Genomic DNA, 15,604 nt, shown 5'->3' with positions numbered 1-15,604 from the left:
GCTCCCGGCACACCCGGCATGAAGCCACGCCTGGAAGTAAGGCCCTGGTTTGCCGTGCAGAAGCGGAGGCGTGCTGCAGTTTCCAGGAGGCGGTGGCCTCTGCTCTGCATACCTTGAACGGCAGCACGGCTTTCTGGACACCTGGGAGGCTAGCCGGGGCGCCCTGTTCCCGGCAGGAACACTGAGTAACCCCAGGCGCACCTGGGTCTGCTACGCACCATCCAGGCCCGTAGCCCCTTAGAGCCCCTCTGTGCACGCCGAGCGTAGGGAAACGCACTGCCCTCTCTTCTGGAGCAGCTTGGTTTCCTCAGCACTCGCACACGTTCACGAACACCGTTCTGCCACATCCCCCATGGCGCGGAGGTCTTACGCGTTGCCCTAATCGGAGCTGCGCTCAGAGTAACCCTCGTCTCCGCATTCCATCCAGGACCCCCTGACTGAAGGCACCGTGCCTCCTAGAGGACGGCGGCTTGGGTTCTTACTGCAATTCAAGTCCTGTTCCTTCTTTGGCACTGCAGGCAGCCCCAGGCCCAGAGGAGCAGCTACGGCCTTCCTTGCTTGAGACAGTTCGCTGGATGCGGGACTCCCTCCTTCGATCAGTTGACTCGGGGAAGGAAACCCAGGGTGACCGGTGTCTCCTGGGACTCGTCAGAAACCACAGGGATGTACGCTGAGTGTGCCCATGAACCCGGGGGCCTGCTGGAACTAGCCCTGCTTTCCCATTTGGAGGGCGGCATTCATGCCTGCCTTGACGCTCCCTGACATTCCCGGCTCCCGACGGGCCAGTGAGCCCTGGAAGAGTGCTTCGGGGAAAATTATGAGTTTGCTCTCTCTAAACCAGGGGCTTCCGCGGCCGCGGTCGCCGTCCGCACGGCAGGCTCTAGAGCCAAAGGGAACCTCAACGTGAGAACTGGCCTCCAGGTTAGGCCCTGAGGAGCCGCGCAGAAAGGGAGGCATGCAGCTCTTTCCGGGAGTTCTTAGTCGCTTTGCTCTCAAGGCAGTACACGCCCGGGGACTCCTAGGCCCCACGGGTGTGCAGCATTTTCCCGCCAAGCTCCCTGAGTGCCTCCAGACACCTGTGGGCCGGCTGAGCAACGTCGAGGTCCATTGGTTGATTCCCTCGGAGGACCCCCGTGCGTGCCGAGTGCTGGGCAACCACACACTGCGCGTTCCTTGAGGAGGGCTACATCTCCAGAGCCCTCGAACGCCCTTCGGGACAACATGGCTGGTGGGTGCGAAGTGCCCAGGAAGACTCTGTCATGGCCCTTGTGTGAGCTGCCATGAGAGAACGCTGTGCTTGCAACACTGCGAGGCCCGCCCTCGTGCCTGAAGTCACCCTGCTCGAGGAGAAAGTCAGCACCTTAGCGTGCTGTGTGGCTCCCGGCACACCCGGCATGAAGCCACGCCTGGAAGTAAGGCCCTGGTTTGCCGTGCAGAAGCGGAGGCGTGCTGCAGTTTCCAGGAGGCGGTGGCCTCTGCTCTGCATACCTTGAACGGCAGCACGGCTTTCTGGACACCTGGGAGGCTAGCCGGGGCGCCCTGTTCCCGGCAGGAACACTGAGTAACCCCAGGCGCACCTGGGTCTGCTACGCACCATCCAGGCCCGTAGCCCCTTAGAGCCCCTCTGTGCACGCCGAGCGTAGGGAAACGCACTGCCCTCTCTTCTGGAGCTGCTTGGTTTCCTCAGCACTCGCACACGTTCACGAACACCGTTCTGCCACATCCCCCATGGCGCGGAGGTCTTACGCGTTGCCCTAATCGGAGCTGCGCTCAGAGTAACCCTCGTCTCCGCATTCCATCCAGGACCCCCTGACTGAAGGCACCGTGCCTCCTAGAGGACGGCGGCTTGGGTTCTTACTGCAATTCAAGTCCTGTTCCTTCTTTGGCACTGCAGGCAGCCCCAGGCCCAGAGGAGCAGCTACGGCCTTCCTTGGTTGAGACAGTTCGCTGGATGCGGGACTCCCTCCTTCGATCAGTTGACTCGGGGAAGGAAACCCAGGGTGACCGGTGTCTCCTGGGACTCGTCAGAAACCACAGGGATGTACGCTGAGTGTGCCCATGAACCCGGGGGCCTGCTGGAACTAGCCCTGCTTTCCCATTTGGAGGGCGGCATTCATGCCTGCCTTGACGCTCCCTGACATTCCCGGCTCCCGACGGGCCAGTGAGCCCTGGAAGAGTGCTTCGGGGAAAATTATGAGTTTGCTCTCTCTAAACCAGGGGCTTCCGCGGCCGCGGTGGCCGTCCGCACGGCAGGCTCTAGAGCCAAAGGGAACCTCAACGTGAGAACTGGCCTCCAGGTTAGGCCCTGAGGAGCCGCGCAGAAAGGGAGGCATGCAGCTCTTTCCGGGAGTTCTTAGTCGCTTTGCTCTCAAGGCAGTACACGCCCGGGGACTCCTAGGCCCCACGGGTGTGCAGCATTTTCCCGCCAAGCTCCCTGAGTGCCTCCAGACACCTGTGGGCCGGCTGAGCAACGTCGAGGTCCATTGGTTGATTCCCTCGGAGGACCCCCGTGTGTGCCGAGTGCTGGGCAACCACACACTGCGCGTTCCTTGAGGAGGGCTACATCTCCAGAGCCCTCGAACGCCCTTCGGGACAACGTGGCTGGTGGGTGCGAAGTGCCCAGGAAGACTCTGTCATGGCCCTTGTGTGAGCTGCCATGAGAGAACGCTGTGCTTGCAACACTGCGAGGCCCGCCCTCGTGCCTGAAGTCACCCTGCTCGAGGAGAAAGCACCTTAGCGTGCTGTGTGGCTCCCGGCACACCCGGCATGAAGCCACGCCTGGAAGTAAGGCCCTGGTTTGCCGTGCAGAAGCGGAGGCGTGCTGCAGTTTCCAGGAGGCAGTGGCCTCTGCTCTGCATACCTTGAACGGCAGCACGGCTTTCTGGACACCTGGGAGGCTAGCCGGGGCGCCCTGTTCCCGGCAGGAACACTGAGTAACCCCAGGCGCACCTGGGTCTGCTACGCACCATCCAGGCCCGTAGCCCCTTAGAGCCCCTCTGTGCACGCCGAGCGTAGGGAAACGCACTGCCCTCTCTTCTGGAGCTGCTTGGTTTCCTCAGCACTCGCACACGTTCACGAACACCGTTCTGCCACATCCCCCATGGCGCGGAGGTCTTACGCGTTGCCCTAATCGGAGCTGCGCTCAGAGTAACCCTCGTCTCCGCATTCCATCCAGGACCCCCTGACTGAAGGCACCGTGCCTCCTAGAGGACGGCGGCTTGGGTTCTTACTGCAATTCAAGTCCTGTTCCTTCTTTGGCACTGCAGGCAGCCCCAGGCCCAGAGGAGCAGCTACGGCCTTCCTTGGTTGAGACAGTTCGCTGGATGCGGGACTCCCTCCTTCGATCAGTTGACTCGGGGAAGGAAACCCAGGGTGAGCGGTGTCTCCTGGGACTCGTCAGAAACCACAGGGATGTACGCTGAGTGTGCCCATGAACCCGGGGGCCTGCTGGAACTAGCCCTGCTTTCCCATTTGGAGGGCGGCATTCATGCCTGCCTTGACGCTCCCTGACATTCCCGGCTCCCGACGTGCCAGTGAGCCCTGGAAGAGTGCTTCGGGGAAAATTATGAGTTTGCTCTCTCTAAACCAGGGGCTTCCGCGGCCGCGGTGGCCGTCCGCACGGCAGGCTCTAGAGCCAAAGGGAACCTCAACGTGAGAACTGGCCTCCAGGTTAGGCCCTGAGGAGCCGCGCAGAAAGGGAGGCATGCAGCTCTTTCCGGGAGTTCTTAGTCGCTTTGCTCTCAAGGCAGTACACGCCCGGGGACTCCTAGGCCCCACGGGCGTGCAGCATTTTCCCGCCAAGGTCCCTGAGTGCCTCCAGACACCTGTGGGCCGGCTGAGCAACGTCGAGGTCCATTGGTTGATTCCCTCGGAGGACCCCCGTGCGTGCCGAGTGCTGGGCAACCACACACTGCGCGTTCCTTGAGGAGCGCTACATCTCCAGAGCCCTCGAACGCCCTTCGGGACAACATGGCTGGTGGGTGCGAAGTGCCCAGGAAGACTCTGTCATGGCCCTTGTGTGAGCTGCCATGAGAGAACGCTGTGCTTGCAACACTGCGAGGCCCACCCTCGTGCCTGAAGTCACCCTGCTCGAGGAGAAAGTCAGCACCTTAGCGTGCTGTGTGGCTCCCGGCACACCCGGCATGAAGCCACGCCTGGAAGTAAGGCCCTGGTTTGCCGTGCAGAAGCGGAGGCGTGCTGCAGTTTCCAGGAGGCGGTGGCCTCTGCGCTGCATACCTTGAACGGCAGCACGGCTTTCTGGACACCTGGGAGGCTAGCCGGGGCGCCCTGTTCCCGGCAGGAACACTGAGTAACCCCAGGCGCACCTGGGTCTGCTACGCACCATCCAGGCCCGTAGCCCCTTAGAGCCCCTCTGTGCACGCCGAGCGTAGGGAAACGCACTGCCCTCTCTTCTGGAGCAGCTTGGTTTCCTCAGCACTCGCACACGTTCACGAACACCGTTCTGCCACATCCCCCATGGCGCGGAGGTCTTACGCGTTGCCCTAATCGGAGCTGCGCTCAGAGTAACCCTCGTCTCCGCATTCCATCCAGGACCCCCTGACTGAAGGCACCGTGCCTCCTAGAGGACGGCGGCTTGGGTTCTTACTGCAATTCAAGTCCTGTTCCTTCTTTGGCACTGCAGGCAGCCCCAGGCCCAGAGGAGCAGCTACGGCCTTCCTTGGTTGAGACAGTTCGCTGGATGCGGGACTCCCTCCTTCGATCAGTTGACTCGGGGAAGGAAACCCAGGGTGACCGGTGTCTCCTGGGACTCGTCAGAAACCACAGGGATGTACGCTGAGTGTGCCCATGAACCCGGGGGCCTGCTGGAACTAGCCCTGCTTTCCCATTTGGAGGGCGGCATTCATGCCTGCCTTGACGCTCCCTGACATTCCCGGCTCCCGACGGGCCAGTGAGCCCTGGAAGAGTGCTTCGGGGAAAATTATGAGTTTGCTCTCTCTAAACCAGGGGCTTCCGCGGCCGCGGTGGCCGTCCGCACGGCAGGCTCTAGAGCCAAAGGGAACCTCAACGTGAGAACTGGCCTCCAGGTTAGGCCCTGAGGAGCCGCGCAGAAAGGGAGGCATGCAGCTCTTTCCGGGAGTTCTTAGTCGCTTTGCTCTCAAGGCAGTACACGCCCGGGGACTCCTAGGCCCCACGGGTGTGCAGCATTTTCCCGCCAAGCTCCCTGAGTGCCTCCAGACACCTGTGGGCTGGCTGAGCAACATCGAGGTCCATTGGTTGATTCCCTCGGAGGACCCCCGTGCGTGCCGAGTGCTGGGCAACCACACACTGCGCGTTCCTTGAGGAGGGCTACATCTCCAGAGCCCTCGAACGCCCTTCGGGACAACATGGCTGGTGGGTGCGAAGTGCCCAGGAAGACTCTGTCATGGCCCTTGTGTGAGCTGCCATGAGAGAACGCTGTGCTTGCAACACTGCGAGGCCCGCCCTCGTGCCTGAAGTCACCCTGCTCGAGGAGAAAGTCAGCACCTTAGCGTGCTGTGTGGCTCCCGGCACACCCGGCATGAAGCCACGCCTGGAAGTAAGGCCCTGGTTTGCCGTGCAGAAGCGGAGGCGTGCTGCAGTTTCCAGGAGGCGGTGGCCTCTGCTCTGCATACCTTGAACGGCAGCACGGCTTTCTGGACACCTGGGAGGCTAGCCGGGGCGCCCTGTTCCCGGCAGGAACACTGAGTAACCCCAGGCGCACCTGGGTCTGCTACGCACCATCCAGGCCCGTAGCCCCTTAGAGCCCCTCTGTGCACGCCGAGCGTAGGGAAACGCACTGCCCTCTCTTCTGGAGCTGCTTGGTTTCCTCAGCACTCGCACACGTTCACGAACACCGTTCTGCCACATCCCCCATGGCGCGGAGGTCTTACGCGTTGCCCTAATCGGAGCTGCGCTCAGAGTAACCCTCGTCTCCGCATTCCATCCAGGACCCCCTGACTGAAGGCACCGTGCCTCCTAGAGGACGGCGGCTTGGGTTCTTACTGCAATTCAAGTCCTGTTCCTTCTTTGGCACTGCAGGCAGCCCCAGGCCCAGAGGAGCAGCTACGGCCTTCCTTGGTTGAGACAGTTCGCTGGATGCGGGACTCCCTCCTTCGATCAGTTGACTCGGGGAAGGAAACCCAGGGTGACCGGTGTCTCCTGGGACTCGTCAGAAACCACAGGGATGTACGCTGAGTGTGCCCATGAACCCGGGGGCCTGCTGGAACTAGCCCTGCTTTCCCATTTGGAGGGCGGCATTCATGCCTGCCTTGACGCTCCCTGACATTCCCGGCTCCCGACGGGCCAGTGAGCCCTGGAAGAGTGCTTCGGGGAAAATTATGAGTTTGCTCTCTCTAAACCAGGGGCTTCCGCGGCCGCGGTGGCCGTCCGCACGGCAGGCTCTAGAGCCAAAGGGAACCTCAACGTGAGAACTGGCCTCCAGGTTAGGCCCTGAGGAGCCGCGCAGAAAGGGAGGCATGCAGCTCTTTCCGGGAGTTCTTAGTCGCTTTGCTCTCAAGGCAGTACACGCCCGGGGACTCCTAGGCCCCACGGGTGTGCAGCATTTTCCCGCCAAGCTCCCTGAGTGCCTCCAGACACCTGTGGGCCGGCTGAGCAACGTCGAGGTCCATTGGTTGATTCCCTCGGAGGACCCCCGTGCGTGCCGAGCGCTGGGCAACCACACACTGCGCGTTCCTTGAGGAGGGCTACATCTCCAGAGCCCTCGAACGCCCTTCGGGACAACGTGGCTGGTGGGTGCGAAGTGCCCAGGAAGACTCTGTCATGGCCCTTGTGTGAGCTGCCATGAGAGAACGCTGTGCTTGCAACACTGCGAGGCCCGCCCTCGTGCCTGAAGTCACCCTGCTCGAGGAGAAAGTCAGCACCTTAGCGTGCTGTGTGGCTCCCGGCACACCCGGCATGAAGCCACGCCTGGAAGTAAGGCCCTGGTTTGCCGTGCAGAAGCGGAGGCGTGCTGCAGTTTCCAGGAGGCGGTGGCCTCTGCTCTGCATACCTTGAACGGCAGCACGGCTTTCTGGACACCTGGGAGGCTAGCCGGGGCGCCCTGTTCCCGGCAGGAACACTGAGTAACCCCAGGCGCACCTGGGTCTGCTACGCACCATCCAGGCCCGTAGCCCCTTAGAGCCCCTCTGTGCACGCCGAGCGTAGGGAAACGCACTGCCCTCTCTTCTGGAGCTGCTTGGTTTCCTCAGCACTCGCACACGTTCACGAACACCGTTCTGCCACATCCCCCATGGCGCGGAGGTCTTACGCGTTGCCCTAATCGGAGCTGCGCTCAGAGTAACCCTCGTCTCCGCATTTCATCCAGGACCCCCTGACTGAAGGCACCGTGCCTCCTAGAGGACGGCGGCTTGGGTTCTTACTGCAATTCAAGTCCTGTTCCTTCTTTGGCACTGCAGGCAGCCCCAGGCCCAGAGGAGCAGCTACGGCCTTCCTTGCTTGAGACAGTTCGCTGGATGCGGGACTCCCTCCTTCGATCAGTTGACTCGGGGAAGGAAACCCAGGGTGACCGGTGTCTCCTGGGACTCGTCAGAAACCACAGGGATGTACGCTGAGTGTGCCCATGAACCCGGGGGCCTGCTGGAACTAGCCCTGCTTTCCCATTTGGAGGGCGGCATTCATGCCTGCCTTGACGCTCCCTGACATTCCCGGCTCCCGACGTGCCAGTGAGCCCTGGAAGAGTGCTTCGGGGAAAATTATGAGTTTGCTCTCTCTAAACCAGGGGCTTCCGCGGCCGCGGTGGCCGTCCGCACGGCAGGCTCTAGAGCCAAAGGGAACCTCAACGTGAGAACTGGCCTCCAGGTTAGGCCCTGAGGAGCCGCGCAGAAAGGGAGGCATGCAGCTCTTTCCGGGAGTTCTTAGTCGCTTTGCTCTCAAGGCAGTACACGCCCGGGGACTCCTAGGCCCCACGGGCGTGCAGCATTTTCCCGCCAAGCTCCCTGAGTGCCTCCAGACACCTGTGGGCCGGCTGAGCAACGTCGAGGTCCATTGGTTGATTCCCTCGGAGGGCCCCCGTGCGTGCCGAGTGCTGGGCAACCACACACTGCGCGTTCCTTGAGGAGCGCTACATCTCCAGAGCCCTCGAACGCCCTTCGGGACAACGTGGCTGGTGGGTGCGAAGTGCCCAGGAAGACTCTGTCATGGCCCTTGTGTGAGCTGCCATGAGAGAACGCTGTGCTTGCAACACTGCGAGGCCCGCCCTCGTGCCTGAAGTCACCCTGCTCGAGGAGAAAGTCAGCAGCTTAGCGTGCTGTGTGGCTCCCGGCACACCCGGCATGAAGCCACGCCTGGAAGTAAGGCCCTGGTTTGCCGTGCAGAAGCGGAGGCGTGCTGCAGTTTCCAGGAGGCGGTGGCCTCTGCGCTGCATACCTTGAACGGCAGCACGGCTTTCTGGACACCTGGGAGGCTAGCCGGGGCGCCCTGTTCCCGGCAGGAACACTGAGTAACCCCAGGCGCACCTGGGTCTGCTACGCACCATCCAGGCCCGTAGCCCCTTAGAGCCCCTCTGTGCACGCCGAGCGTAGGGAAACGCACTGCCCTCTCTTCTGGAGCAGCTTGGTTTCCTCAGCACTCGCACACGTTCACGAACACCGTTCTGCCACATCCCCCATGGCGCGGAGGTCTTACGCGTTGCCCTAATCGGAGCTGCGCTCAGAGTAACCCTCGTCTCCGCATTCCATCCAGGACCCCCTGACTGAAGGCACCGTGCCTCCTAGAGGACGGCGGCTTGGGTTCTTACTGCAATTCAAGTCCTGTTCCTTCTTTGGCACTGCAGGCAGCCCCAGGCCCAGAGGAGCAGCTACGGCCTTCCTTGCTTGAGACAGTTCGCTGGATGCGGGACTCCCTCCTTCGATCAGTTGACTCGGGGAAGGAAACCCAGGGTGACCGGTGTCTCCTGGGACTCGTCAGAAACCACAGGGATGTACGCTGAGTGTGCCCATGAACCCGGGGGCCTGCTGGAACTAGCCCTGCTTTCCCATTTGGAGGGCGGCATTCATGCCTGCCTTGACGCTCCCTGACATTCCCGGCTCCCGACGGGCCAGTGAGCCCTGGAAGAGTGCTTCGGGGAAAATTATGAGTTTGCTCTCTCTAAACCAGGGGCTTCCGCGGCCGCGGTGGCCATCCGCACGGCAGGCTCTAGAGCCAAAGGGAACCTCAACGTGAGAACTGGCCTCCAGGTTAGGCCCTGAGGAGCCGCGCAGAAAGGGAGGCATGCAGCTCTTTCCGGGAGTTCTTAGTCGCTTTGCTCTCAAGGCAGTACACGCCCGGGGACTCCTAGGCCCCACGGGTGTGCAGCATTTTCCCGCCAAGCTCCCTGAGTGCCTCCAGACACCTGTGGGCCGGCTGAGCAACATCGAGGTCCATTGGTTGATTCCCTCGGAGGACCCCCGTGCGTGCCGAGTGCTGGGCAACCACACACTGCGCGTTCCTTGAGGAGGGCTACATCTCCAGAGCCCTCGAACGCCCTTCGGGACAACATGGCTGGTGGGTGCGAAGTGCCCAGGAAGACTCTGTCATGGCCCTTGTGTGAGCTGCCATGAGAGAACGCTGTGCTTGCAACACTGCGAGGCCCGCCCTCGTGCCTGAAGTCACCCTGCTCGAGGAGAAAGTCAGCACCTTAGCGTGCTGTGTGGCTCCCGGCACACCCGGCATGAAGCCACGCCTGGAAGTAAGGCCCTGGTTTGCCGTGCAGAAGCGGAGGCGTGCTGCAGTTTCCAGGAGGCGGTGGCCTCTGCTCTGCATACCTTGAACGGCAGCACGGCTTTCTGGACACCTGGGAGGCTAGCCGGGGCGCCCTGTTCCCGGCAGGAACACTGAGTAACCCCAGGCGCACCTGGGTCTGCTACGCACCATCCAGGCCCGTAGCCCCTTAGAGCCCCTCTGTGCACGCCGAGCGTAGGGAAACGCACTGCCCTCTCTTCTGGAGCTGCTTGGTTTCCTCAGCACTCGCACACGTTCACGAACACCGTTCTGCCACATCCCCCATGGCGCGGAGGTCTTACGCGTTGCCCTAATCGGAGCTGCGCTCAGAGTAACCCTCGTCTCCGCATTCCATCCAGGACCCCCTGACTGAAGGCACCGTGCCTCCTAGAGGACGGCGGCTTGGGTTCTTACTGCAATTCAAGTCCTGTTCCTTCTTTGGCACTGCAGGCAGCCCCAGGCCCAGAGGAGCAGCTACGGCCTTCCTTGGTTGAGACAGTTCGCTGGATGCGGGACTCCCTCCTTCGATCAGTTGACTCGGGGAAGGAAACCCAGGGTGACCGGTGTCTCCTGGGACTCGTCAGAAACCACAGGGATGTACGCTGAGTGTGCCCATGAACCCGGGGGCCTGCTGGAACTAGCCCTGCTTTCCCATTTGGAGGGCGGCATTCATGCCTGCCTTGACGCTCCCTGACATTCCCGGCTCCCGACGGGCCAGTGAGCCCTGGAAGAGTGCTTCGGGGAAAATTATGAGTTTGCTCTCTCTAAACCAGGGGCTTCCGCGGCCGCGGTGGCCGTCCGCACGGCAGGCTCTAGAGCCAAAGGGAACCTCAACGTGAGAACTGGCCTCCAGGTTAGGCCCTGAGGAGCCGCGCAGAAAGGGAGGCATGCAGCTCTTTCCGGGAGTTCTTAGTCGCTTTGCTCTCAAGGCAGTACACGCCCGGGGACTCCTAGGCCCCACGGGTGTGCAGCATTTTCCCGCCAAGCTCCCTGAGTGCCTCCAGACACCTGTGGGCCGGCTGAGCAACGTCGAGGTCCATTGGTTGATTCCCTCGGAGGACCCCCGTGCGTGCCGAGCGCTGGGCAACCACACACTGCGCGTTCCTTGAGGAGGGCTACATCTCCAGAGCCCTCGAACGCCCTTCGGGACAACGTGGCTGGTGGGTGCGAAGTGCCCAGGAAGACTCTGTCATGGCCCTTGTGTGAGCTGCCATGAGAGAACGCTGTGCTTGCAACACTGCGAGGCCCGCCCTCGTGCCTGAAGTCACCCTGCTCGAGGAGAAAGTCAGCACCTTAGCGTGCTGTGTGGCTCCCGGCACACCCGGCATGAAGCCACGCCTGGAAGTAAGGCCCTGGTTTGCCGTGCAGAAGCGGAGGCGTGCTGCAGTTTCCAGGAGGCGGTGGCCTCTGCTCTGCATACCTTGAACGGCAGCACGGCTTTCTGGACACCTGGGAGGCTAGCCGGGGCGCCCTGTTCCCGGCAGGAACACTGAGTAACCCCAGGCGCACCTGGGTCTGCTACGCACCATCCAGGCCCGTAGCCCCTTAGAGCCCCTCTGTGCACGCCGAGCGTAGGGAAACGCACTGCCCTCTCTTCTGGAGCTGCTTGGTTTCCTCAGCACTCGCACACGTTCACGAACACCGTTCTGCCACATCCCCCATGGCGCGGAGGTCTTACGCGTTGCCCTAATCGGAGCTGCGCTCAGAGTAACCCTCGTCTCCGCATTCCATCCAGGACCCCCTGACTGAAGGCACCGTGCCTCCTAGAGGACGGCGGCTTGGGTTCTTACTGCAATTCAAGTCCTGTTCCTTCTTTGGCACTGCAGGCAGCCCCAGGCCCAGAGGAGCAGCTACGGCCTTCCTTGCTTGAGACAGTTCGCTGGATGCGGGACTCCCTCCTTCGATCAGTTGACTCGGGGAAGGAAACCCAGGGTGACCGGTGTCTCCTGGGACTCGTCAGAAACCACAGGGATGTACGCTGAGTGTGCCCATGAACCCGGGGGCCTGCTGGAACTAGCCCTGCTTTCCCATTTGGAGGGCGGCATTCATGCCTGCCTTGACGCTCCCTGACATTCCCGGCTCCCGACGTGCCAGTGAGCCCTGGAAGAGTGCTTCGGGGAAAATTATGAGTTTGCTCTCTCTAAACCAGGGGCTTCCGCGGCTGCGGTGGCCGTCCGCACGGCAGGCTCTAGAGCCAAAGGGAACCTCAACGTGAGAACTGGCCTCCAGGTTAGGCCCTGAGGAGCCGCGCAGAAAGGGAGGCATGCAGCTCTTTCCGGGAGTTCTTAGTCGCTTTGCTCTCAAGGCAGTACACGCCCGGGGACTCCTAGGCCCCACGGGCGTGCAGCATTTTCCCGCCAAGGTCCCTGAGTGCCTCCAGACACCTGTGGGCCGGCTGAGCAACGTCGAGGTCCATTGGTTGATTCCCTCGGAGGGCCCCCGTGCGTGCCGAGTGCTGGGCAACCACACACTGCGCGTTCCTTGAGGAGGGCTACATCTCCAGAGCCCTCGAACGCCCTTCGGGACAACGTGGCTGGTGGGTGCGAAGTGCCCAGGAAGACTCTGTCATGGCCCTTGTGTGAGCTGCCATGAGAGAACGCTGTGCTTGCAACACTGCGAGGCCCGCCCTCGTGCCTGAAGTCACCCTGCTCGAGGAGAAAGTCAGCAGCTTAGCGTGCTGTGTGGCTCCCGGCACACCCGGCATGAAGCCACGCCTGGAAGTAAGGCCCTGGTTTGCCGTGCAGAAGCGGAGGCGTGCTGCAGTTTCCAGGAGGCGGTGGCCTCTGCGCTGCATACCTTGAACGGCAGCACGGCTTTCTGGACACCTGGGAGGCTAGCCGGGGCGCCCTGTTCCCGGCAGGAACACTGAGTAACCCCAGGCGCACCTGGGTCTGCTACGCACCATCCAGGCCCGTAGCCCCTTAGAGCCCCTCTGTGCACGCCGAGCGTAGGGAAACGCACTGCCCTCTCTTCTGGAGCAGCTTGGTTTCCTCAGCACTCGCACACGTTCACGAACACCGTTCTGCCACATCCCCCATGGCGCGGAGGTCTTACGCGTTGCCCTAATCGGAGCTGCGCTCAGAGTAACCCTCGTCTCCGCATTCCATCCAGGACCCCCTGACTGAAGGCACCGTGCCTCCTAGAGGACGGCGGCTTGGGTTCTTACTGCAATTCAAGTCCTGTTCCTTCTTTGGCACTGCAGGCAGCCCCAGGCCCAGAGGAGCAGCTACGGCCTTCCTTGCTTGAGACAGTTCGCTGGATGCGGGACTCCCTCCTTCGATCAGTTGACTCGGGGAAGGAAACCCAGGGTGACCGGTGTCTCCTGGGACTCGTCAGAAACCACAGGGATGTACGCTGAGTGTGCCCATGAACCCGGGGGCCTGCTGGAACTAGCCCTGCTTTCCCATTTGGAGGGCGGCATTCATGCCTGCCTTGACGCTCCCTGACATTCCCGGCTCCCGACGGGCCAGTGAGCCCTGGAAGAGTGCTTCGGGGAAAATTATGAGTTTGCTCTCTCTAAACCAGGGGCTTCCGCGGCCGCGGTGGCCGTCCGCACGGCAGGCTCTAGAGCCAAAGGGAACCTCAACGTGAGAACTGGCCTCCAGGTTAGGCCCTGAGGAGCCGCGCAGAAAGGGAGGCATGCAGCTCTTTCCGGGAGTTCTTAGTCGCTTTGCTCTCAAGGCAGTACACGCCCGGGGACTCCTAGGCCCCACGGGTGTGCAGCATTTTCCCGCCAAGCTCCCTGAGTGCCTCCAGACACCTGTGGGCCGGCTGAGCAACATCGAGGTCCATTGGTTGATTCCCTCGGAGGACCCCCGTGCGTGCCGAGTGCTGGGCAACCACACACTGCGCGTTCCTTGAGGAGGGCTACATCTCCAGAGCCCTCGAACGCCCTTCGGGACAACATGGCTGGTGGGTGCGAAGTGCCCAGGAAGACTCTGTCATGGCCCTTGTGTGAGCTGCCATGAGAGAACGCTGTGCTTGCAACACTGCGAGGCCCGCCCTCGTGCCTGAAGTCACCCTGCTCGAGGAGAAAGTCAGCACCTTAGCGTGCTGTGTGGCTCCCGGCACACCCGGCATGAAGCCACGCCTGGAAGTAAGGCCCTGGTTTGCCGTGCAGAAGCGGAGGCGTGCTGCAGTTTCCAGGAGGCGGTGGCCTCTGCTCTGCATACCTTGAACGGCAGCACGGCTTTCTGGACACCTGGGAGGCTAGCCGGGGCGCCCTGTTCCCGGCAGGAACACTGAGTAACCCCAGGCGCACCTGGGTCTGCTACGCACCATCCAGGCCCGTAGCCCCTTAGAGCCCCTCTGTGCACGCCGAGCGTAGGGAAACGCACTGCCCTCTCTTCTGGAGCTGCTTGGTTTCCTCAGCACTCGCACACGTTCACGAACACCGTTCTGCCACATCCCCCATGGCGCGGAGGTCTTACGCGTTGCCCTAATCGGAGCTGCGCTCAGAGTAACCCTCGTCTCCGCATTCCATCCAGGACCCCCTGACTGAAGGCACCGTGCCTCCTAGAGGACGGCGGCTTGGGTTCTTACTGCAATTCAAGTCCTGTTCCTTCTTTGGCACTGCAGGCAGCCCCAGGCCCAGAGGAGCAGCTACGGCCTTCCTTGGTTGAGACAGTTCGCTGGATGCGGGACTCCCTCCTTCGATCAGTTGACTCGGGGAAGGAAACCCAGGGTGACCGGTGTCTCCTGGGACTCGTCAGAAACCACAGGGATGTACGCTGAGTGTGCCCATGAACCCGGGGGCCTGCTGGAACTAGCCCTGCTTTCCCATTTGGAGGGCGGCATTCATGCCTGCCTTGACGCTCCCTGACATTCCCGGCTCCCGACGGGCCAGTGAGCCCTGGAAGAGTGCTTCGGGGAAAATTATGAGTTTGCTCTCTCTAAACCAGGGGCTTCCGCGGCCGCGGTGGCCGTCCGCACGGCAGGCTCTAGAGCCAAAGGGAACCTCAACGTGAGAACTGGCCTCCAGGTTAGGCCCTGAGGAGCCGCGCAGAAAGGGAGGCATGCAGCTCTTTCCGGGAGTTCTTAGTCGCTTTGCTCTCAAGGCAGTACACGCCCGGGGACTCCTAGGCCCCACGGGTGTGCAGCATTTTCCCGCCAAGCTCCCTGAGTGCCTCCAGACACCTGTGGGCCGGCTGAGCAACGTCGAGGTCCATTGGTTGATTCCCTCGGAGGACCCCCGTGCGTGCCGAGCGCTGGGCAACCACACACTGCGCGTTCCTTGAGGAGGGCTACATCTCCAGAGCCCTCGAACGCCCTTCGGGACAACGTGGCTGGTGGGTGCGAAGTGCCCAGGAAGACTCTGTCATGGCCCTTGTGTGAGCTGCCATGAGAGAACGCTGTGCTTGCAACACTGCGAGGCCCGCCCTCGTGCCTGAAGTCACCCTGCTCGAGGAGAAAGTCAGCACCTTAGCGTGCTGTGTGGCTCCCGGCACACCCGGCATGAAGCCACGCCTGGAAGTAAGGCCCTGGTTTGCCGTGCAGAAGCGGAGGCGTGCTGCAGTTTCCAGGAGGCGGTGGCCTCTGCTCTGCATACCTTGAACGGCAGCACGGCTTTCTGGACACCTGGGAGGCTAGCCGGGGCGCCCTGTTCCCGGCAGGAACACTGAGTAACCCCAGGCGCACCTGGGTCTGCTACGCACCATCCAGGCCCGTAGCCCCTTAGAGCCCCTCTGTGCACGCCGAGCGTAGGGAAACGCACTGCCCTCTCTTCTGGAGCTGCTTGGTTTCCTCAGCACTCGCACACGTTCACGAACACCGTTCTGCCACATCCCCCATGGCGCGGAGGTCTTACGCGTTGCCCTAATCGGAGCTGCGCTCAGAGTAACCCTCGTCTCCGCATTCCATCCAGGACCCCCTGACTGAAGGCACCGTGCCTCCTAGAGGACGGCGGCTT

The sequence above is a fragment of the Lagenorhynchus albirostris genome, chromosome 12, assembly GCF_949774975.1.
Source record: "Lagenorhynchus albirostris chromosome 12, mLagAlb1.1, whole genome shotgun sequence".
Classification (NCBI taxonomy): domain Eukaryota; kingdom Metazoa; phylum Chordata; class Mammalia; order Artiodactyla; family Delphinidae; genus Lagenorhynchus; species Lagenorhynchus albirostris.
This window is presented reverse-complemented; position numbering follows the sequence as displayed.